The 25,239-nt window shown below is 35.1% G+C and overlaps 1 protein-coding gene and 1 long non-coding RNA gene across 4 annotated transcripts in view; both read left to right on the plus strand.

The window, feature by feature from the left end:
• LOC126756463 (semaphorin-2A-like) overlaps nucleotides 1-25,239 on the plus strand; it is a 263,501-nt gene that overhangs the window by 95,268 nt on the left and 142,994 nt on the right. The gene's annotated exons all lie outside the window — the stretch shown is intronic.
• LOC126756470 (uncharacterized) lies at nucleotides 19,869-20,693 on the plus strand. Its single transcript, XR_007666583.1, has 2 exons — nucleotides 19,869-20,066; nucleotides 20,124-20,693. It is a non-coding gene; the product is annotated as an uncharacterized LOC126756470 (long non-coding RNA).

A 25,239-nucleotide genomic window follows, 5' to 3' on the forward strand; every position in this document is an offset into this window, starting at 1 on the left:
CATAATGTGCAAATGTGCTGATAAATAAATGAAACAACTGGCATGTATGGCGGCCTACAGAGACGGTTTTGTTTACACAAGCCTATGTGCGTATAAATAAGTATCGGTCCACTATTAATATGCCAATGGCTTTCATTGCACGCCACGATTTGTAGGTGTGTGCGGCAAATGGCTGAATTATGTTGCCCTGGTAGGACATTAGCGCGCCTGGCAGTAGGCTACGGCTTTGCCGAGTTATATAGTAGTATGAGTGAGTCCATGACCAGTGGTGTACCAATACAACAGTACATTTGCAAATATAAACGCGCGGCTGTAAACATTTGACTATAGTAATGTGCCTATCGATTTGCTCTCCATCGCTATCCGTGAAAGGAAATTAGGTCATCAGGCAATGGGAAATGCCAGTTTTCCGACTTGGCGACTTAATTTATATTGCCACGCGATTATTCAAAGTGAAAAGTTAGCCAGGAGTTAATTATGAAACAGACTATTTCACTGTTCAGAAGTGGAGGCAATAAAATATTTCATATAAAAAATTAAAGAACAGGTTATGTGTCGACAGAGGAGAACATACATACATACATATAATAAAATAATGTTTCCTATTCTATAATCTATTACAAAAAAAATTAAAAAAAGATAAAAAAAGTTAAGTTAATTCCTTCACAAATTGTCGTTATAATATGTTAAATAGGTTTTTAAAGAAGAAAAAATTATATTATGTGGCAACACTTATACCAAACCTTTTGTACCAAAAGTAGTAATTTTTGCACATTTATATTGTAACATATTAAATATGTTTGCTAAAAAAGTTGAAAAAAGAATTATGTGGCAACTCTAGTAAAAAATTTTGCAATACTAATGACAAAAAAAAATTAAATAGTTGTGACATAATACATGCCTTTCGTATTTTTTTAATTTGCATTAAAGTGGCAACTCTGGTATTAAGGTTGCAATATTGAAGCAAAAATTGGTACTTTAAATTGTAAGAGCATCGTAAAAGTCTAACAGATTTTAGTTTGCTTAAATAAATATCAGAATTTACACAATATTTTGCCATTTCTTGAAAAATCAATTCATTTCATACTCCTTTTGTTAAAAGTAAAAAAAAGTAAAACAAAATTATGTTGCAATGTTAGTACAAAATTTTGCACAACTAGTAACAAGAGTAGGCATTTATGCACATTACGGTAACGTATTACACATTTTTGTCAAAAAAAAAAAAATGGTGGCAACCCTAGTAAAATTTTTTATAATATTAATGACAAAACAAATTAACCAGTTGTGACATTATACATGCTTTACGTACCACTTCAAATTCAATTTAAAGACTTTTTCAAAATTGTTTTATTCTAGACTGAAAATATCTAGTTTAGAAACGTCAATATTTTTTACTCTATTTATCTTTAAACACATTTTAGAATTTTTCAAAATTTTAGTGGCAACCCTCACACAAAATATATCTATCCGTAAGTCCAAAGCAAAGTATGTATTGGTTCTAATCTATTTTTGTTGTTAAAAAATTTAAAATAATTTTTAGGTGGCAACACTGGTTAGTAAATTTTTTTTAGAAACCCGAAGAAAAAAGGGAAAAAAGAATCGCTATTGAAATATTTATTGAATAATTTTTTTTTCAAGTGGCATCCCCAAGGACACATAGCAAATGCTTTTACATAATTTATTTTAAATTTTGTTCAAGAACTAAAAATATCTACTTTACAAAAGGAGTCACAATATCATCAATATTTTTCTAATATCGAAAAAACATTTTATATAAATATTCACACACGTGTGGCAATGTCCTTGAAAAGCAGAAAGATATTACATCCCATTTTTTTTTTTTTTTAAACCAGTAAAACACTCACGAAGTGCAGTAATAACGGAAGCAACAAGAAAACACAAACACAATAAAAACATTAATACAGACATTAAACAAGCAAGGTGACACAAAGCCCTAGCTCCAGGCGTCTACGCAGCCAAGAGGCACTCATAAGTACAATCACCTGCAAGTTGAAGGTAAATGAGCGCGCCAACACATACATGTGTATGTACATATATACATATGTGTAAGTGAGTAACAGCGCCGCCTGTATGCAATATTCAACAGCAGACAACGCAGCGTGACATTTCGTGCGCAGACTGTAGAGAGCGGAGAACAGAGATGATATTTGTAACATCAAAGGATACAAAAACGTTTGTATATAAATATACAGTCGCCTGCGAGTATATACCAAGCTTTAACTTTATGCGCCTCATAAGTAAATAAAAATTTGCTTTTAAGTATATTTTGGCTAAACGAAATGACAGCAAAATTGACAATTTTCAAGGTGGCATAAAAATATTTGAGAATATAATTATATAACTACATTTCATACACACATATGTACATATACATAGATATGTAACTTCATTGACAACATCAGCTTGTTACATTCACCTATATACATCTTAGCGCTCAAAGACAGCACACATCAGTAGCCAGCTTTTAGGCGCTCCCTAACTCAATGGTTCTCAGGTAAATCCGTCAGACAGTTTGTAAGTTTGTGCTACCTGCGTCGCCGCAGGCAATCAAAAGTATCCTCCGCCAGACTTCACTAAACAAAGTGGGTGCGGCAATCAAACGCACAAACAAACACAACTAAAGTTTATTTATATAAAAATATATGCGAAGAGACTCATCGGAGCATGCACGTGCTCACTTAGTAAAATATAAAAAGCGCCTAAAATAAAGTAAGCCTGTAAAAGCAATAACAATCGAGGTGACAAAAATAGCAAGGCACACAAAAAGCATAAAAAGAGGGAGCTTTTGTTTTTATTGCGCTGTTTGTTCACGAACGAAAGATAAATAAGCGCCAAGTAATGTGAGGGAAGAATAAAGGTAACTTATTTGAAAAAAAAAAACTAAAAAGAAATAAAACAACAAGCAGGGAGCTGAAACATTTGTGAACAATGTAAAAGCTGCAGACTAACAAAAACAAAAAAAAATTATAACATTAAATGTAATATCATGCATTTAGAATTTGTGTACTACATTTTAGTAAAAAAATGAGTTTTTTATAAAAAAAGTTATGGAAAAAATTTTTTATTTTCATAAAAAAATTTCAAAAAAAAATCTTTAATTTCAAATAAAACAAAAATAATAATTATCACAATTAATTTATTAATCACAATAAAAAAAAATCAATTTAGAAGAATATTAATAATTTTTCGTTCAAAATTAATACCTAAAAAAGGTTAATCACAATAAAAAAAAGGCGAAAATCAAATTTAAAATATAAAATAATATAATATTATGAAAAAAAAAGGTAAAAGCGACAATTAAAAAAAAGGGCCTCCACAAAATAAAAAAGTTAAAAACTTTACTTGAAACTTGATTTGCCAATAAAATTTAGAAAATATTAAACAATTGTGTGATTAAAAACTAACTCTACTTACAAGGTATTCTTTACAGGGTTGCCACCTAATAATGTAAAATTTTTTGTAATATATTCTTTAAAAGTTTTATAATAAAAGTGAAATAGCAGAGGTTCAAACAAATTAACAATTTCAATAGCGTTGCCACCTGGCTAAAATAAATTACGAGACTTAAAACTTGAAGTAAATTAATATACGCTAAACTTTTATATTCACCATTTTTTTAACGTTATAATTTTTTTAGCTAAGGGAAACCTCTTTTTCAATTCTATAAAAATATTTAAATCTTATCTAACGAAAAAAATAAGGAAGTTGAGTTAAGAGTTAGACTTCCAATTAAATACAGATAGCATGGGCGAACCTTGTACAATACACAATTAAATGGTGGGTCAAACCACATCAAGTGGTCAACGAAAATTTCGAAAATTCACCGATTTTGAAAATTAGCAGTTCATTAGGAAGTTGACTAGACATATACCCCGAGATATAAATCAATAAATCATCAATTTTTGGGTTAATGGCTTCCTCAACATATTAAATTGTCGCATTAGCATGCTTCAAATATTGATGTGGTTCAGGAAAATCAATTTTAATCCCGTAAATTGACCTTTTAGTGCGGATTGTGATATGGTGGAATCCTCGTGTCTTATTCCCTTCGAAATGAAGCAGGAAATTCCGTGACCATCAAGAGCGAGCGTTTTAGCACGATGCTGACCGATTTTTTTTCTACAAATTTCATGAAATATATGGGGACGATCTCAATTTCGAACCCAATGTTTCACGTTTAAAGTTTGGCGACTCGTCAATGTGTGCTCTTGGTGAAACAGCACTTTTTCACTTTTTTTCCAAAAGCTGCCGTTTTTCGGCGATTTTGTCCTTCATGTATATACGTTGTTGGTGATCTTTCCTTTTTTAAAGATAGTCAATAAAAATTATTCCATGCCATCCCAAAATACAGACGCCATGTCCCTGCCAGCCAACTGTTGCGTTTTTCCACGCTTTGGAGTGGGCCCATACTGTCAATTGGACTTCGGAGTAAAACTGAAGGGCCATACTTCATCCCTTCTCATATGTCGGTGCAAAAGCTCGGATTTATTACGCTAGAACCACTCCAAACACTGCTCCGAGTCATCAACTCGTCCTTGTTTTATGTCAAAATGTATTGGCATCAGAACAAAAAACGCATATAAATGGTACAAAAAAAATTATATAAGGGACTTCTCCTTATGCTGTGTGAAGAAATGCGTAAAATTTTCCACTTTTTACAAACTTTCAGTTCAAGACTAGATTGGTTCTAAATTGGTTGATGATAATTTCTGTTAAAGTCTAACTTTGTCTCTAGTATCAGCAAACAGTACGTACACTCATAAATAGAGCGCAAAAATCTAAAATGGATCAATATTCACATAATATTTGACCAGCGAGTTTGTATTTAGGTATCCGCTGATTTTCAGCGCTTATCGGTAAAATGTCGAACATATAACTAAAAATGAAGAAAAAGACTCCATCGTGCACGCTTTGTTGGCTGCGAGTGCTGAGTACATGAATTAAAAAATCATAAGTTCATTGTAATACTTTTTTTGTTCAAATTGAAGTTAACTGCAAATACTGTATTATTAATAACTGTATTGCGTGCATTGCTAACGGAACAATCAACATATGTACACATGCACACATATATACAAATAACTACATAAGTAACTATAATAATAACGATTGCAACTTTTGACCGCACAACAGCTGTTGACTGCGTGCCGCGGCCCAGCCAACACGAGCGTAATGTCTTCATCGCGGCGGCGGCGATTGGCGATGCGGCAGCGGAGATCGCGTGCGAATGTTTACACAGAGCAATTGATTAAAAATACACAGATAGATGCGAAATGCAACACTGCGTTACCTCAATATACATATAATGCACACACGCTAAGTATATGCGTAAATATTTATCAAATATTAAATGCACGAAGGACATACAGTCGCGGGATTATAAATGTGTACATAAATATTTTACTTGCAATGAGATCTGGGCTTAAAATCACATAACACGGCGCATTGTGGAGCATGAAAAATAACGAAAAGCGCAGCAGCAAACAATAAAAGACACAAAAGGTGAACGCTATGCAGTTTATGCGTGTAAATTGGCATGTATGGGTGCATTACAGCGGCGTCAGCGACGAAGGTGCTTGCGAAGCTTATCTGTGTCATTAACATCGCAGCGCGTTAAAGTGCTGCGGTCAGCAATAAACAAGTCATTAATGTATGTATGTAATGAGGAAACCAACAACGAATGGCGCTGTGTGGGCATGTGTGTGTGTGGTGAGTGGACGGAAACGCCTGCAAGTATGCTACGCCATATTACAATACATAGTTAATTCAATTATCAGTTAATATTTCATGATTACATTTACACAAACAACAAATACAATACAAAGCAACAAACGCAACACATACAACAACAACACAAGTAACAACAGCATGACAAAACAACAAACACAGCGCGCAAATAAACAAACAAGCTGAAAGCCAGGCAAACAATGCAAATAAACACAGTAAACGAGCAACAACAACAACACAAACACACACGCATGTACACTTTAACAATAATAATGTTAATATTAAATGTAACTATTTAAGCTGCCAACAACAGCAGCGTGTTGCGTATTGCGTATATGGGCGGAAGTGAATGGAAATGCCAGCGTCAAGCCTCTGCAAGAATGCCATTTATTATAAATGCATTTCGATAAATTGCCCAGCTGACTGTGTGGGTGGGTGTTTGTGCATGCAAGCGGGGCAAATAGCTATTAAAATGCGCACACCGAATTGTAGCAAGCTGGTCTCGTAAGAAACGAAAGGGAAAATACCCCAAAAATTACAACAAAAAAAGAAACAAAACTCAAAGAAAATCGTCGAAAACTTTTAACAAACACAAAGGGTACTTCAGTGGAAAAGGGGCCGCCGAAAAGGCAAGTCAATGCCAGTCAAAACATTAGCGACCCCAAGGGAAGCAAACAGCAATGCACACTGCTTTAACGCCAGCGCTGTATTACAGCTATAAGCCTGTGCTGCGCTAATGTTTTGCTGGCAGCGCATATGAAGGGGGAATATAGCAGCGCGCTTTGGGGGCGAACGGTTGTCGAGCGCACAAAACTACTTGAGCAAATTAAAGAAAAATAGCTTGGGCAGTTAGAGAGCGTTGTTAGATCAAAGGCGTCGTTTACTAACTCTTCTCATATATGAGAGAGGGGTGTGTTTATGCTGACGCACAACACCGCCTTGCAAGCGCGTGCTTTGTAACGGTAATGCTTGGTGTGTGGCGACATGAAAATATGTTCGATGTTCGTTCGATTTTCAGCTTTCGCTTCGATTCAATTGCATTATTGTGTGGTTGTGGTTCAGTGCTTCAAAAATTAAATGAACATATTTCTACCCCAACCTAATACGACAGCTCCCAGTGTGTACCCAGTGAGTTAGAGGTAATTATAAAGGATTGAAATTATATAAGGCGCTATAATTAGTTATATTTTTCAACTTTTGCTGAAATTATTACCTTGATTGGCACTCGTCTACCTTAAAAGATTTCAGTATCACTATTCTTTCTGATTTTTTCTTATTTTTGGAGCCAACAAAAAAGAGTCTGGTGATAATTCGGTACGAAGGTTTGCTTGCTCAGTCGGCGTTTGGTAAAAATTTTCTTGTCAAACAGAGCTTTAAGCTTCTTCGGTCGATGTAGATATTGCAAGTACTTGAGCATGCATTATTCTAGGCATAAGCCAATCACAATTTATGGATAAATTATCGAATGCCGATTTCGCAAACTAATCCGGTTATCTTACCATAAAAATCACTTAAATAATATGCAAATATTTGGAAATACTTATACACATACATATGTATTTCTAAGTACTTCTAATATTCGTTAATTAAATCTCCTAAGTTAACATCTTTAAATGTGGCAACACTTTCCGTAATAAAATTTGGTTATACATAAGTCCTATTTAACTAATTTAGTGAGATGCCGTTTTTTTTGAAAATTTTAATTAGAAAACAGGTGGCAACCCTTTTCCAAAATTCCTTTTTCTATATTACAAAACTCCGATTTTTAATTTGTTGCAAGAATTTCAAGAAATCATAATTTTATTTTACTCAAAAATTTTTTGCGGGTGGCAACACTCTGAAAAATATGGCGAACGAAAATCACTCTTTACTTGGTTTAGTTTTTCTACCCTGCTGTAATATACGTATGAGTTATTTATTTTGCAATTTCTTTTTGTAAACAATAAAAACAGATGGCAACCTTTTTCCAAAATATTTTGACTGTATTGGAACTATTCCAATTTTTAACATGTTGTAAGGTTTAGCAATTATATTATAATTTTCGTTTCTTTAAAATATTTGGCAGGTGGCAACTCTGAGAAATATGGTATATGAAAATCACGCTTTACTTTGTTTATATTTACTGTCATACTGTAATATAAATGTAAATTATTTATTTTGCAATTTCTTTATGTAAAAAATTCAAACAGGTGGCAACCCTGATTTGAAAATTTCTAATTTCAAGCTATCTTAAAACACCTTAATTGTCGCGTAACTTCATTTTTTAATTTTTTTAACATCGAAATTTCCAAAAGGTGGCAAGCTTCTTATATTGTTTTTAACTAGCCCAATGTTGCTGCAAATAAAAAACTATAGACTTATTTAAAACCATTTAGCTTTCTGGGATTGGTTTTGAGTCTTAATGAATTTCAAAAAAATTAATGCAGAGCATTTGGCTCACTGGGTTAAACCTGCGCCGTCTAACATTGACCACTCTCGTGTTTTCCTTATATTTCATATAGCTTCACCAACCCAGAAAGTTTGCACAAAAGAAAGTGGATAAAGTGGAGTTTTCCAATAAAGTTAATACATACACACATACACTTACACCTACACAAAGTCATCGGCAGGGTAAAATAAAATTGGTTTTCTCCATAACTGGCCATCGACTATTTTCATTATTTCCTTATTTAGAACATACCAATGGTCATACATAAATTAGTTTACATGCTTGAAGACATGCCTTTGTGTGTTTGAGTAAGTGTGCTTACAAAAATTTCTATGTGTGTGTGTGTGCCTTTAGGCTGCAGCACATTCTCACCCACGCACTCGGCCGTTACTTATTCACTTATTTCATTTGTCTTGGCGCATTTTACGAATTGTTTTCCAAATACTTCAGCCACACACCGGCCAAACAATGAACGTATGGACGCCCGGACAGACACACTGACTATTCGACTTATAAATACTCACTTAAGTGCATAAGTATGTGCTTATGTGTGAGTCTGTATGTTGGCGCATAAACTAAATAATATATTGGTAAAATATTTGGCTGGTATGTGGAGCGCGATGTGTGGCATGCAACGCCTCGCAGCGCTCGCTTACTACTGAGCAACGCATATCCGCTCGCTGAGGGTTGTTCTCAGCCGCTGCGGACGCGAGGCTGCTGCTTATGCACATCTAACTATTTATTTTGAGTCATCGAATATCTCTTTCACTATTCGATTTCGCTTTTATTGTTTTTGTTATTGTTGTTTACGTGCAGTGTTTGAATAATTTGCAGCAGCTTGCAAAAGTTAAATTGGTTTGTTGAATTTTATGCGTTTTTCGTCACTACTAGCCGGTGTTGCCATCCCTCAAACTATCTACACACACACTCATACATATGTACATGTATACATGTCATATGCAGCCACCCTCTGCAGACGAATTATCATGCAGCACTAAAACAATCTTGGCATTTTTCTGGTATTTTTCACATACCTCACATCTCTACTGCCCCACTCCTCACTCCTTTTCTCGTCGTGTAGTTATTTAGTGGGTGGAGGCAGTGTGTGGGCAGTTGGCATAAAACGTATTGCAATAAATGCAATTTGTGGGCGCTCGGTTGGGCGGTGCTCCACCCATTTAACTTATTTTATTGTATTTTTATTGCGGTGTGGTCTGATGAGCTCGTCAGCCCTTCTCTGTTATGTTTTACCTGAGTTGTGGTGTTGCATAGAAATTACCTGTTAAATATCAAATTAACAGTTGGAAAATGCACAAAAGGTGTCATATGAGGGGATTTTATAATTTTACTTAGTCATGAAGGGTGTTAGGGGTATAGAAGGTGCGCTAAGCTCATTGCTTGAACAAAATTTAAGTCCTTATTTTGTTCTGTGTAATGCAAAGGTATTCGAATATTTCATGATAATCAGTGATTACTGAGCAATGAGCAGTTTATTTCCCTATGTTTTGTCATCTCTAAATTTCTGGGAACTGGAGAGTCTACTGTACATTTTTCAGTGAAAAAAAATTTAATGAAAATAGTTCATAACTGAAAAAAAAAATTTGTTTATAAAAATATACTCTTTGCTTACAAAAGCAAACCTCACTCCAGTAGCTCGATAAAAATTAACTTATTTCCCAAGCTGAGAAAAAATCGTAAATATTGGACCGGATGATTATTTTTATAATATAATAGTGTTCTTCGTAAGAAATACAGCCCTCACCGTCAGTTGTGATCATTATATATGACATGATCTTAGTTTGATAGCTGACAGCCGTCACCTTTGTTATAACACGAGCATAAGCTCAACACTTCAACTCACCCTCTCCTTGACGATTGATTGGCTTGGCCGATATTTCAGAGGTTCAAGAATTAGTAGAGTGCTCTACCTAGTTTTCGTTACAATAACGGTATGTCTGTAGAGTCACCATGTAAATTTTTGATAATACAAACGATGAAGTTCACTCTAATTTTTCAGAGATTAATATTTCTTATTTTGAAAAATAGTTCTGGAATATACCAATCTGAGCTGCATACAATAAAAAAATATAATTAATACTTTACAAAGTGTAAAAAAAATCCAAAACAATTCCATGATATTTGAAAATATTCGACGAAAAGCTTCGAAACTTTGAATGAAACCAGAAAATAATCTCGGGAACGTGGGAATAGAACTGCGGGCAAAAACTAGTAAGACTTTGTTAAAAATTTAAAAATTCTTTATATATTCTTCAAAATGTATGTTAGAGTAATACATCTTAGCCCTTATACAATAGTGACAAAACAATGACGTTTCTTCAGAAACTCGAAACAGTTGTTAAAGTCAATTTCTGGATTAGCCTTCAATACGCGTAGTATTTAGGCAAATACGGTTGTTTGCGTCACTCTATTGGTTGAAAATTTGGTGAAAAATTCACGAAAAATCAATGCAGTATGCCAAGAGGCATTATCATGGGGTAAAAACCAAAAGTTGTCAGCCCATAATTCCGGCCTCTTTCTACGAATAGCTTCACGCAATGAACGCATAACAGTCAAATAGAATTCCCCGTTTTGGCAGTTTGGCCGGTCGGAAGAAATTCGCACACCACACCTCAATAATCGAATAAAATTGTCAATATAACATTGATTTTTCATCTGCTTTGTGGTGATCTTTTCTACTTCGGCTCACCTTTGTCACGATCTTCAGTCGATTGATCGTCTGTTTCGGGTCGTAAGAATATAACCAAGACTCATCGCCAGTAATAAAACGTTTCATGATATTCTGTTAGCCTTAAAGCTTTGTTTCACAGACGTTAACGTGAAGCTGTTTTTGGTAACAATTGAGTGATTTTGGAACCAATCGTGCTTCACTTTTCTTTCATCCAAATGATCTTTCACAATAGTTTTCCTCGATCATTCCCAAATTCCAATGATGTATGATCTTTGACTGTTAATCGTCGTTTCTAAAGAAATGATTTTATTTTGTTGCTGTTCATGGCTGTTCTGAACGTAATTTATCGTCAACGCGTTCTCGATACTCTTTCCATAATTTGTACCAATCATTCCGAACATTTCGGCACCAGAAATTTGATTCCGCGTACTAAATTTAATGGAGCTTCTGTGTTCAATGATTTTACTCATCGTAAAAATCGCCGAATGTATCTTATGTACTTTAGAAAGACAATCATACAGGTATACTAAACACTAAAGATTATTTTGTTGTGACATTTGGCACAGATGTCATTGACAGCCATAACAACGACGAAAACAAAATCTGTGGGTTCAATATTTATAGGACATGACCTTTTCACCCCAAATATCATAAGTAAGTCATAAATAAAGATATTAAAATGAAATTTGGCACAAAGGATCGCATTAGGGATGGGCATATTTGGACGTAATTTCTTTGGAAAAGTGGGCGTGGCCCCGCCCCCTACTAAGTTTTTTGTACATATCTCGGAAACTACTGTAGCTATGTCAACCAAACTCTATAGAGTCATTTCCTTCAGGCATTTCCATATACAGTTCAAAAATGGAAGAAATCGGATAATAACCACGCCCACCTCCGATATAAAGGTTATGTTGAAAATCACTAAAAGTGCGTTAACCGACTAACAAAAAACATCAGAAACACTAAATTTTACGGAAGAAATGGCAGAAGGAAGCTGCACCCAGGCTTTTTTAAAAATTGAAAATGGCATGGCGTCGCCCACTTATGGACCAAAAACCATATCTCAGGAACCACTCTACCGATTTCAATGAAATTCGGAATGTGATATTTTCTTAACACCCTGATGATGTACGAAATATGGATGAAATCGGTTAACAACCACGTCTTCTTTCAATATAACGCTGTTTTGAATTCCATCTGATGCCTTCTCTGTATAATATATATGTATAAATCAGGAACCAATGATGATAGCGAAATAAAACTTTACACAAATACGGTATTTGAAAAATATGTAAATGGCGGATAATGAAATCTCGATTATCACTTTATCATGCGAGAGTATAAAATGTTCGGTGACACACGAACTTAGCCCTTCCTTACTTTTTAAAATACATATTGACAGTGCAGTGGATTTCAAATACGTCCAAAACCCGATATTGAATTTCAAATCGAGTAAAAAATGTTTTTATTCTACTTAAAGTCGCCTTTATAGAAAAATATTTAGTGATATGATCAAATTGCTCGCTATGCGCACCTATGAGGAAAATTCACTGTAATCATCTTATCACTTTAACACAAAATAACGATAATTATATGCAAAAAAGTAAAAAATAAAATTAAAATGTTTAAAAAATTGTATGCTGATTGGGTTAAGAGCTACTGAGTCGCACTTGATAAAAAGTGTGGTAAAAATAAAAATATGTAGAGGTAACGGTGAGCTGATGATGATCAAATGGATAAATGTGTGATATTATATTTTTTACTGCTTAAAAAATTAAGTTGAACTAAAAAAGCAGAAGCGTCGTATTATCTTTCACTACCGGCATTGAAGCATTGAAATACAGCATAAGTTTTTCAAGCGAAATTATTGTACATATATTATATATTTTTTATATATAGTATACGGCTATATTGCTTTTTCCCAAAACAAGTTCACTAAAATAAATCAAGCGCTTTTTTACACACAAAATGAAACTGACACCATTTTTCAAATAAATTAATTAAAGTGATTTTACTCAAATGTTGCACTACGGCTGCGTAACCTGCTGCTTTTTACCACATTTAAATTCACCTGTCTATGTTAAAAAGCGCTATAAATAAATGCTCACAATAAATTATGTTAAGTACCTGTTATCTGGTTGATGAAATACTGCCGTTCTATATCGCTTGCTGCCGCGTGTATTTCATTAATTTGCGACAAGCTGAAATAAATTAAAATAAAAGTAATCAATAGCAAATTGACATATAAATATTTTAAACTTTAGTTTTATAGTAGGGAATTTTTCTGGAAAATTTAAGTAATATATGATAAACAGAAGTGTAAAATTTGGGTTTCGTGCTAGTTCTGTTAATAATTTGGCTGTAATGATATAATAAGATCTTCTTTGTTAATTACTAGTAATCAACTATTTTGAAATGATAGATTTTTTAGGCTAATAACTCGCTATAAGAGGGGAGAGTATTAACTCAAGCCAAAACAAGTTAAGAAGGGCTAAGTTCGGGTGTCACCGAACATTTTATACTCTCGCATGATAAAGTGATAATCGAGATTTCATTATCCGTCATTTACATATTTTTCAAAAACCGTATTTGTGTAAAGTTTTATTCCGCTATCATCATTGGTTCCTAATGTATATATATATACAGAGAAGGCATCAGATGGAATTCAAAATAACGTTATATTGGAAGAAGGCGTGGTTGTGAACCGATTTCACCTATATTTCGTACATGTCATCAGCGTGTTAAGAAAATATTATATACCGAATTTCATTGAAATCGGTCTAGTAGTTCCTGAGATATGGTTTTTGGTTCATAAGTGGGCGACACCACGCCCATTTTCAATTTTTAAAAAAAGCCTTGGTGCAGCTTCCTTCTGCCATTTCTTCCGTAAAATTTAGTGTTTCTGATGTTTTTTGTTATTCGGTTAACGCACTTTTAGTGATTTTCAACATAACCTTTGTATGGGAGGTGGGCGTGGTTGTTATCCGATTTCTTCCATTTTTGAACTGTATATGGAAATGCCTGAAGGAAACGACTCTATAGAGTTTGGTTGACATAGCTACAGTAGTTTCCGAGATATGTACAAAAAAACTTAGTAGGGGGCGGGGCCACGCCCACTTTTAAAAAAAAATTACCCCAAAATATGCCCCTCCCTAATGCGATCCTTTGTGCCAAATTTCAATTTAATATCTTTATTTATGGCTTAGTTATGACACTTTATAGGTTTTCGGTTTTCGCCATTTTGTGGGCGTGGCAGTGAGCCGATTTTGCCCATCTTCGAACTTAACCTTCTTATGGAGCCAAGAAATACGTGTACCAAGTTTCATCATGATATCTCAATTTTTACTCAAGTTACAGCTTGCACGGACGGACGGACGGACGGACAGACAGACATCCGGATTTCAACTCTACTCATCACCCTGATCACTTTGGTATATATAACCCTATATCTGACTCTTTTAGTTTTAGGACTTACACACAACCGTTATGTGAACAAAACTATAATACTCTCCATAGCAACTTTGTTGCGAGAATATAAAAATACAAAATAGAATTTTTAGAAGGGTCAAAATAGTCTATAAACCTGTGTATACCCTCAAACACGAAGTACGGCTAATTACTACCAACAAGCAGAAGCGAAAAATATAAATGGAAAGAACGTATGAAAATAAAAGAATCCTGATTAGACTAAATTTAAGATTTCGTCCCTGTTTGAAGAATAAGCTACTCATATATAAAGCAATACTAAGACCGATCCGGTCGTATGAAATCTGAATCTGAAGCACCTGAGCTTACATTCTACATTGATACCAAAAGGTAACTTCAGTAAAAAACAAAACTATAAAAGAATTTAGTTGTTGATAATTCATGATAACGTTATTGCGATCTACTTGTAGCTGATGGAAAATAGTCTATCGACTCCACAAGGTGTCCACAGTAAAATAATTTATAGAAGATAATTTGGTTGCTTGAAAATGAAGGCGCATAGGCGCTGGACCGCAAGTGGATGCTCTTAAGCCAACATTAGACCCATTACACACCAGGGATGTAACCAGTTTAAGCCTTATCCAACAACTCTGTATTTTTATATGACCAGGTACCCAGGTGATAAAATCTGAGCTGTGTTTCCTGCTAAAAAGTCCAGTGTTGTGTCTCCATTGACCTCATTTGCATACGGATTATCAATTTGAATGTTTATGGAATTGCTGATTAAACAAAACTCCACTTGTAGTCATTAATTTGAAGCCACATTCCGTGTATGGTTTACTACAGAAAAAGCCCGCTCCTGTTCCTGTTTCACCCTTTGATCCAACAGCGAGTATGTAGATTTCTGCATTTGAATTGTCGATCGCAGAATCATTGGTTCAGTCTTCTCTACTGGGGAATGAAAATGATGTGTTTAGATCCTCGTGGGTCCTCTTTACTCGGTTGCATTGCCAGTTTAACTGGAGTTTATTAACAAGCTCGAGTATGATGCCATGCCCATAACGACGCACAGCCTGTCTTTAAATCAAGTCGTTTGAAATGAGTTGTACGTTCAATATTGACTACTAAAGTATGAAGAGAATCTAGTTTATTGTTAAAGGCCAACGGTTTCAAAAAATCCCTTAAGCAGTGGTCTAATAGTGTTAAATCACAACTTCTTTGAGGTCTTTCAATGTCATAATTTCTTAAAATAATCGAACTTCCAAATTTTCTCGCAATAATTCGGTTGTTGCTCGTGATGTGTGGCACGTAGCCTCGTCTTGTTGGAACCATATGTTGCCAAGATCAACATATTCCATTCCTATTGGTTGTTCATGAAAAATTTGTGGATTTTCTTCGCACCAGAATCCACAGTTTTGTTTATTCACCGCACCACTAAGATGAAAGTGAGCCTTACCGGAGAAGATAATTTTCTTAAAAAAATCGTTAACGCTTTCAAGCTGTCCCAAGGCAAAATTAGCAAATTAACCACGTCTCTCAAAATCGACCAGGCTGTGATTTGAGACAGTTCCAATTCAAAAAAACATGCTATATTAATAATGCTGGAAACGACACTTAGAAATCATATCATCCCAAGTGGAAAACCCGGTATAAAACAAATGAGTATGTATTTATACTAAAGTGGTATAAGAGTTTTCCGTTGCTTTCCACTTAGTTGTACCTCTCTAATAATTTTATGCCAGTTGCTTGTTCGATTCGCCAAATCTAAAGCTCTTGCAATGAACTTCAGCAATCTCAAGCAATTTTTAGAACAAATAAGCAACAAATGGTAATCAACAGAATGTAATATGCCGATGATGGAAGTCTGTTAGAAATATTTTAGAGGGGAAGTTTGTTTTCTGAACATTGTGATATAAATTTAATTCAGTTTGAGCGAGAACTTTATCCTCCAGTATAGTTCGCTAAAAATTTGTTATAAATATTTTTATACAAGAAATAGTTTCTGCTAATTTAAAGAGCAAACAACATTTTTTTGAAAAATATAAAAAAATCGCATAACCCCAAAAACCGCCAATAATCAGGAATCATAGGAGCTCGAACTTTATAAATATTTACACCACAAAAAAGCAACTTTTTTCCGGCTTACCCGCCTAAAGTATAGCAAAGCAATACAGAAATAAATTGAAAACCGCCTGTGAAACAAACTTTTATGCCAAACACTTTAATGTGCAGTTGTATGTGTGTGTAAAAAGCCAATGGCCGCTTATAACACCAGTGCCCTAGCTAACTTGTATAGACCCTTGTAAACCTTCGTGGCGAAAAAGCCGACAAACAAAAGACAGGCGCAGACACATACATTCAAAGCTATATAGTATATGGTTACCAGCACTCACACCTACATATATGTACATATATAGGAATACATATTTTCACACACATATATGTGCACATCTGCATGTTAATGGCAGCATGTGGCAGACGTGGCAGCTTATAAATATTTTTCACTTTATTGTTTTTGCCTTAACAACAAAAAAAGAACACACAAAAAATACACAGATGAATCAATAAGCACTGTTCTAAGTGGCAACAACAACAAAGCCAACGGCATGGGATCTAATAACAAACGCCTAAGTCAATGTTAGCGCCGAGAGGATGCAAAGGATTTGTGGAGAGTAGCTGAAACTGTTTATGTGGCACACACACAAGCATAAATATGCATGTGTATGTGTGCGCTGTGGTGTAATCAAACAAAAATACGAAAGCGCATATAAATACCTAGGCATGTGTGTGTGTAGGTGGCTTGCATATATGTATTTGTGAAGCTGCCTTTTACATACACATACATACAAATTGTTGGGTTTGACTGTGTTTGAATACATAATTGCCAATATTAAATATGTACATATGTGCGTAAATGTATGTGTGCTAGGGCTGCTGCTTCAATTTGTTTGTTGAAAATATAGAAATTAAGCCCAACAACTTCATAGCTTCCGTCTGCCAATCGGTTGCCACATGAACACATAAACATATAAATATCTACAAACACACACACATATACATTTAAGCATTGTCCTACACATGCACATTATTCAACACATGGATATTGTCTCTCATATACACTCTCCTTGCGCTCCTACAGCCACTTGCTTTTATAGCAACTAATTGAGATGCTCCTCACTTTGCCTTTTGCCTTCTGTGCGCTGCGTGTTGCGTCTTCTTTCACTGTTTGCCTGCCTTTGCAATTATTTATTATATGTTTAGGTAGCTCTTACATACATACATGTGGGCTTTTGTTTTCCCGTTATTATTTATTATAAATGAATTTCTGGTTTAGCCATTTGTATTGAAAGCAGCACAAGCAAACAGACACCTACACACATACATCTTCAAATTATAGCAATATTTTTGCCTAGTATATACCACATATAGCCTCTACACACATACAACTAACATAATTTCAGGTTGAAAGCGATTTGCTCCAAGTCTACACCCTCGCTGCATGCCAACTCTGTGGGACCTTAGTTAGTCTGTCGGCCCATTCAACATCTTATTCATTTGCGATTTAATAAAATTAATGCTGGCGCTAGTTGGCTTTTCATTTTCCATATCCGAATGGGCTTAAGGCAGTACAAAAACAATAAATAGCATAGTAAATAAAACAAAATCGAACATGTAGGCTGCCAGAGTAAGCCCAAAAGGGCAACGGACTAAATCAACTAAACGTGTAAAACAATCGAAAGCCAGAAATCCACAAAAAGCCAAGTTAGGGGAAAACAAACTGCACGTGAAGTTGTTGTATAGGAATCGGGTCAATCGATTTTCCTCACACCATTGCTGACCATTCAAAGGCGTTGCGGTGTATTCAAAGTATGCGCGCGCGTCATGCGAGAAGTGTGAGGTTATGTCCAAACGTTTGTGACTGTGTGTGTGTGTGTGTTAGCTAATGTTGATGTCCATGCGCCACAAATGTGTGGAATTTAATGAATGAATGGCAGCAAATGAGGTGAATAAGTTAACACAATCGTATTTATGTCTTATATGTACATATGTATATTGTATATGTATGTATGTAAGCTTCTACATTTATGGAAAAAATCATTAGCAAGAGATCAATATACACTGTTACTTATATACACATATGTACTATCGGGTGATTTTTTAAGAGCTTGATAACTTTTTTTAAAAAAAAAAAACGCATAAAATTTGCAAAATCTCATCGGTTCTTTATTTGAAACGTTAGATTGGTTCATGACATTTACTTTTTGAAGATAATTTCATTTAAATGTTGACCGCGGCTGCGTCTTTGGTCCATTCGGAAAGTCCAATTTTGGGCTTTTTCGAGCATTTCGGCCGGAATAGCCCGAATTTCTTCGGAAATGTTGTCTTCCAAAGCTGGAATAGTTGCTGGCTTATTTCTGTAGACTTTAGACTTGACGTAGCCCCACAAAAAATAGTCTAAAGGCGTTAAATCGCATGATCTTGGTGGCCAACTTACGGGTCCATTTCTTGAGATGAATTGTTCTCCGAAGTTTTCCCTCAAAATGGCCATAGAATCGCGAGCTGTGTGGCATGTAGCGCCATCTTGTTGAAACCACATGTCAACCAAGTTCAGTTCTTGCATTTTTGGCAACAAAAAGTTTGTTAGCATCGAACGATAGCGATCGCCATTCACCGTAACGTTGCGTCCAACAGCATCTTTGAAACAATACGGTCCAATGATTCCACCAGCGTACAAACCACACCAAACAGTGCATTTTTCGGGATGCATGGGCAGTTCTTGAACGGCTTCTGGTTGCTCTTCACCCCAAATGCGGCAATTTTGCTTATTTACGTAGCCATTCAACCAGAAATGAGCCTCATCGCTGAACAAAATTTGTCGATAAAAAAGCGGATTTTCTGCCAACTTTTCTAGGGCCCATTCACTGAAAATTCGACGTTGTGGCAGATCGTTCGGCTTCAGTTCTTGCACGAGCTGTATTTTATACGGTTTTACACCAAGATCTTTGCGTAAAATCTTCCATGTGGTCGAATAACACAAACCCAATTGCTGCGAACGGCGACGAATCGACATTTCACGGTCTTCAGCCACACTCTCAGAAACAGACGCAATATTCTCTTCTGTACGCACTGTACGCATTCGTGTGGTTGGTTTAATGTCCAATAAAGTAAACTGAGTGCGAAACTTGGTCACAATCGCATTAATTGTTTGCTCACTTGGTCGATTATGTAGACCATAAATCGGACGTAAAGCGCGAAACACATTTCGAACCGAACACTGATTTTGGTAATAAAATTCAATGATTTGCAAGCGTTGCTCGTTAGTAAGTCTATTCATGATGAAATGTCAAAGCATACTGAGCATCTTTCTCTTTGACACCATGTCTGAAATCCCACGTGATCTGTCAAATACTAATGCATGAAAATCCTAACCTCAAAAAAATCACCCGATATATACAGTATGTCAACTATTTGATCACATACATTTCCAAAAACACTCTATTTTGTTCTTTTTTATTTAAGTAAACTTTTGAGTAAAAGAGATAAGTACACTAAGTAGGCCTATGCAACCACAGTTAGTAAGTGCGGAATTACCCAAAATATGCCGTTACTTTTCAGAGAATATTTACAAATGTAGACAAAGGCATGTGATCAATTAGTTGACTTTGTGAAGTAAATGAGTATTGATCGCCGTAATATTGCTCTGAAATTCAAGTATTTCTTTTGATTATTTAATTAATAGTTGTGGAATCATTAGATTCTTGTTTTTAGTAAAATGTGAGTATTTTTTTATTGTTTTTCTTTGTTATTTTCTTAAGTTTGGCTTGACTATAGATGAAAAAACTAAGTGCAACAAAAATGGATGAAATCAAAAGGCTTATTCATTTAAACACAACGCATAGAGAAATTGCAAGACTCGTTGGTGTTTCTGTAGGCGTGATTTCAAAAATAAGACAATCAATGAGCCCTTCATGTGTAAAAAACCCTCCCGGACGAAAGCCAATTTTGAATGCCACCCTGGAAAGGCGCATTGTTAGGCAGATAAAGTTTGGTGTGCATGAGAATGCGGGCCAAATCAGACGTGATCTCTTCCATAGTGATGGAGTAAATGTAACAAGTGAAGCTATAAGGAAGAAATTGCGGAAAAATGGATTCCACGGACGTGTCAAAATAAAAAAACCACTCTTGACAAAACGACACCGTAAATTGAGACTCCAATTTGCAAAAAAATATAAAACCTACACCCAAAATGACTGGATGCGAGTCATATGGTCCGACGAGACAAAAATAAACCGTCTGGGAAAAGATGGGCGTCAATGGATTTGGAGGAACCCCGAGACTACTAGCCGTATTGTTCAACCAACGGTCAAGTTTGGAGGCGGTAATGTAATGATGTGGGGGTGTATGAGGATGGAGGGGGTAGGAGAGTGCGTAAGGGTTGCAGGACGAATGGATGCCAACCAATATGTCGATATCCTTCAACAAGGTTTAAGCAAGAGTCTGGAAGTGTGGGGCAAGAATGTGTCGGACGTCATCTTTCAGCAAGATAATGATCCGAAACACACTTCTCGTGTAGCCAAAACTTGGCTTCAAAACAATGGTTTTGAAGTACTCGACTGGCCCCCTCAATCGCCAGACCTCAACCCAATCGAACATGCTTGGGTTGAGGTCAAGCGTGCGATTTCTGATGACCAAGGTGAGTGTCAGAATCTTGACGATTTATGGCAGAAGGCCAAAAATTCCTGGCAAAATATTAGCGGAGATTTCTGTAGGAAGGTGGTCCAGTCCATGCCCAAACGAATTGAGGCAGTAATCAAAGCAAAAGGGGGTCATATTAAATATTAAGTAAAAAAAATGGTTTATGTCAACCAATTGATCAAATGTGCAGCGGAGACATTTTTTTAAATTCTATAATATCTAGCAAGTGTTTGAAAAACAAATGTGTTAATTTTATTATTTTACTTTTAATTGTTTTGTATATAAAATAAAATTGGATTGCCATTACAAATAAAAAAGTTGCAAACAAAAACCTTTTTTTGATACGCAGGTGTGATCAAATAGTTGACATACTGTATACCTTTAATTGTACCCATCCATGTTTCTGCGTTCTTCTAGTAATTCTCACCCCCTGCTTTTGATATATTCTTGTAGGTGTGTTCATTGACTGGCAACAAACGATTTCCATTATTATTAAAGTTTCTAGCAAATTGCTGACTTCCTTCTGATTTTTTTCTTTTATATTTTCTTTTTGTTTTGACTTTCTGCCCTCTACTAGTATCACTCTGCTAGTAATGATGTGTTAATGTTGGAAAACTTTCACTGGTTCTATTTCCTTCCCCATACTTAACGATTTATGGGTGTGGATCTGAGTGTGGGTGTGGATTTTCGACCTTCATAGTGTCATAGTTTGCTTATTATGTTAATTGGTAATATTTTCACATATACATATGTATATATTATAAATTTAAAAGCTAATTCAAGTATTACATTAAGACAAAAAAGCACCCGGAAATTGTAATTGAATTCTTCGGGTAATTAATATTGCGAAGTGTTAAAACAAAATTCGCTGAAGGAGCTAAAGGCCATATCAAAAAGTGCTTATGAAAAGTGCGTCGAGGACTGGAAAAATCGTTGGCATAAGTGTACGTAAATGGTATAATATACAGATCTCCTAAACCGCTGAAACTAACTTAACCAAAGTTAATGGGAAGAAGTCTGTTAAGCACTATAAAAATAATATTGTGGCGAAAAGCTTTAGAGAAGCTTGTGTAAAAAATTAGATAATGGGCGTTGCACCAACTTAAGGTCAAATGTTATACCTCAAGAGCTACCCGACAAATTTGTACCAAATTTGTATTCTGAAATGTGCTGTGAACATCCCTACCATACACGGTAAAAATGGGCAACTATGCCTACTTTCCGTATAACACAACTTTAAATTCCAGCTGATTCTTTCACATACAGTAAATCAAACATCAATGAAAATCTTTATCGGTGCAAAACTTTCCACAAGTGGTTTCCTTAAGGTCGTTAATCCTTTGACCATAAATTTTCGAAATCGAGCTTTGACTTTACATTAGTGTCTACTAAATGTCTTAACGTCAATGCATTTGCCTGATTTTTTACCGAACGTATCGATCAATCTAAGACTTCGGACGCAACAAACTTCAGACATTCACTGACTGCCATTCGCAGTGAAGCCATTAACACCTTCACCGACTCTCAGTGAATGGCGTACTTGGAGTCAAACCACCACCCATTGCAGACGAAGGGCTCCAGTCGTCGCGAGAATCGACAGTGACCCTTGGGCAGTTTCGTTCTGGATATTGTAGCAGATTAAACACCTACTTATCCAGAATCGACCCTGACATATCAAACCACCTCCCACAACACTAACCACCTCTTTGCAACAGCACATTTCCTGGGTCTACACCTGGACGAACTCGATGACAACTTATCTAATCCTTACCATTCTAGTGGGACCCGTTACAACAACAACAACAATCAATATATAAGTTAAAGTATTGAAATTCCGAGAGAATATTTTCGGGTCAATACCTCCCTTATACTGCATCTATCCGTAATATGTAAAAAATCTAAATGAAATTCAGAAAGAATCTCTTTCCAGCAAAACTTCAACTTCGTGCCTGTGATTGTATATCTAATGATTTGTACTTCTAATTAAAATGTATACGAAACTCCATGTATCACTTTACTTTGCGAGTGTAAAATGTGTTCGGTAACACCCGAACTTAGGCTTTCCTTACTGCTGATCTTAAAATTTTAACTTTCCTGAATTAAATTTATTTTGTCTCTCTGTTTTTGGTAGCAAAATAAGTATTGTTTTAGGTGGACTTTAAAAATTCAGGTTAAAGAGGAAAATATCAAAGTATAGAAATATTCGTTTATGAGAAATTCGGTGTAAGAAGTGCAAAAAATATTACCAATTTTAAGAAATATAATTAGCAGTATTCTGGAAAATATTTATATAGAAATCTTAGTTGTACAGATATTCGTATCAGATATATTATACTGAGAGGACATTCTGAAAAATTTATGCTTTAATTAAAAAAGATGTTCTTCATGTGTATCAGATATTCTAACGGTACTTTCCTGACCAATTAACTGGATGATGATGACGCTGGATAATTTTAAAAATATTTTTATTTTATTAAAATATTTTGAACTGATATAATAAATTATTATGAAAGGTTCCTGTAGTTATGAAAAAATTACTTTCATGGAAATAATCAGTATTACAAGAAAACATAATAATAATTTGTTAACACCAGATAAGATTTTCTGCCGAACTGCGACTACCGCATAAATAATGGAGAATTTCCATGGATATGCGTAACTTACAGAACCAAAGTCACGAATCCTAGACACTGATATTTCACGTATGGTTATAGCGAAAATAAAACTGACGAAGAAAATATGCTATCGAACAAATAAAACAATCGGAAAGCCATTTATTTGTTTCCCATAAAGAGGACAACTACACACAAGCTCAGCAACTCACCAATAGCTCACGTTAGTGGTGACTATCTCTATGCATGTGTATGAGTATATAACTGTGAATAGTTTACTATATTGTTTGGATAATGCGCTAATAAAATATGAATCATGCCAAACGCGCTGATACACATGCATAATTTAGCGAGCAAATTCCGTGAGACCACACAATACTACACACACTCACAGCCCTTTATACATGTGCATAGGTATGTGTGTGTTAGACAATTCGTAGAATTATTGGCGTAAATACTGCTAAGGATTCATATGTATTTAACATGAAAATTTTATGAATCCTATTGTGTTTAGCAACTGGAAGCACTTTCAGCAATAAAAGTAACAAAGGAAAATGGTGGAGCGAGGTGGACTTGAGTAGGGGTTAAATGACGTTGATTTCATATTTATGCGCATTGCTAATGCATAGTGAATAGAGGGTTTCATAGAAACTTTTGTAGGAAAACAGCATTATTTAACAATAAAATATTTATTATTAATGAAATATCTACTTTTTTATTTACAGGTAAGCAGACGATTTGTTGTTGTTTAAGACGTTGAAGTTGGTGTGAAAATTGCTATGATTGTGAGTATGAACACCTTTTTATGTTGTTTATGAGAGGCGCATAGCAAGCCTTGCTTGCAAAAGGAAAAAAATATTGTATAGCAAATGCTAGCAAGCGCCCTAAGGTACGCTTTATCAAAATTTATTATGTGTTAAGGCATCAAAGTATTTAAAATTTGCGCTTTATGGTATGCTATATAATATAAAACGTGCTGGTAGGTATTTATAATGCGCCTAATGGTATGCTATATCAAAATGTATCATATATTAAAAAATAGAAGTAATCGCCTAAAGGTATGCTTCATGTACAAATTATGTTAGTTTGAAATTAGACTTATTCCATAAGCCAAATAAAATAAATTTTTATATTTTTGACACGAAAAACATGACTGCTTTCCATAGGCTACTAGAATAACTGATTGCCTAAGTCATTTTTTCCATTCCGAAAAAAAGAAATTACTTAACTTTTGTGCTAAAAAATTACGTCACGCCGCACTGAAATCCATAATTACTTACTTATTTCACAAAATTTCTACATAAACCAAAGCAGCCGATGAAATCATCATAATTCACTTGCAATATAACGACTTCATTTGTGCGAGCAGCGTTGGTAATAAACTCGGCAGGACCAGAAGTTATTTAGGAAATGGTCATAAAATTTAGCACACCGCTGTGCGTCGGCTGTTTGCCGCACACACGCTTTAAGGTCAAAATAAAATGTCAGAAAAATGTGCAGAAAATTGCAATACAATTTGTAACGCCTAAAAGCAGGCAAAAAAATATGTATAGGCAAAATTACATGCCCCTGCTTCAGGCCCTTACGCTTACAAAATATATACATACATCGCTACTCTCGGGTATTTAGAGGCAGTTTTC

Source organism: Bactrocera neohumeralis, chromosome 4 (genome assembly GCF_024586455.1).
Source record: "Bactrocera neohumeralis isolate Rockhampton chromosome 4, APGP_CSIRO_Bneo_wtdbg2-racon-allhic-juicebox.fasta_v2, whole genome shotgun sequence".
Taxonomy (NCBI): Eukaryota; Metazoa; Arthropoda; class Insecta; order Diptera; family Tephritidae; genus Bactrocera; species Bactrocera neohumeralis.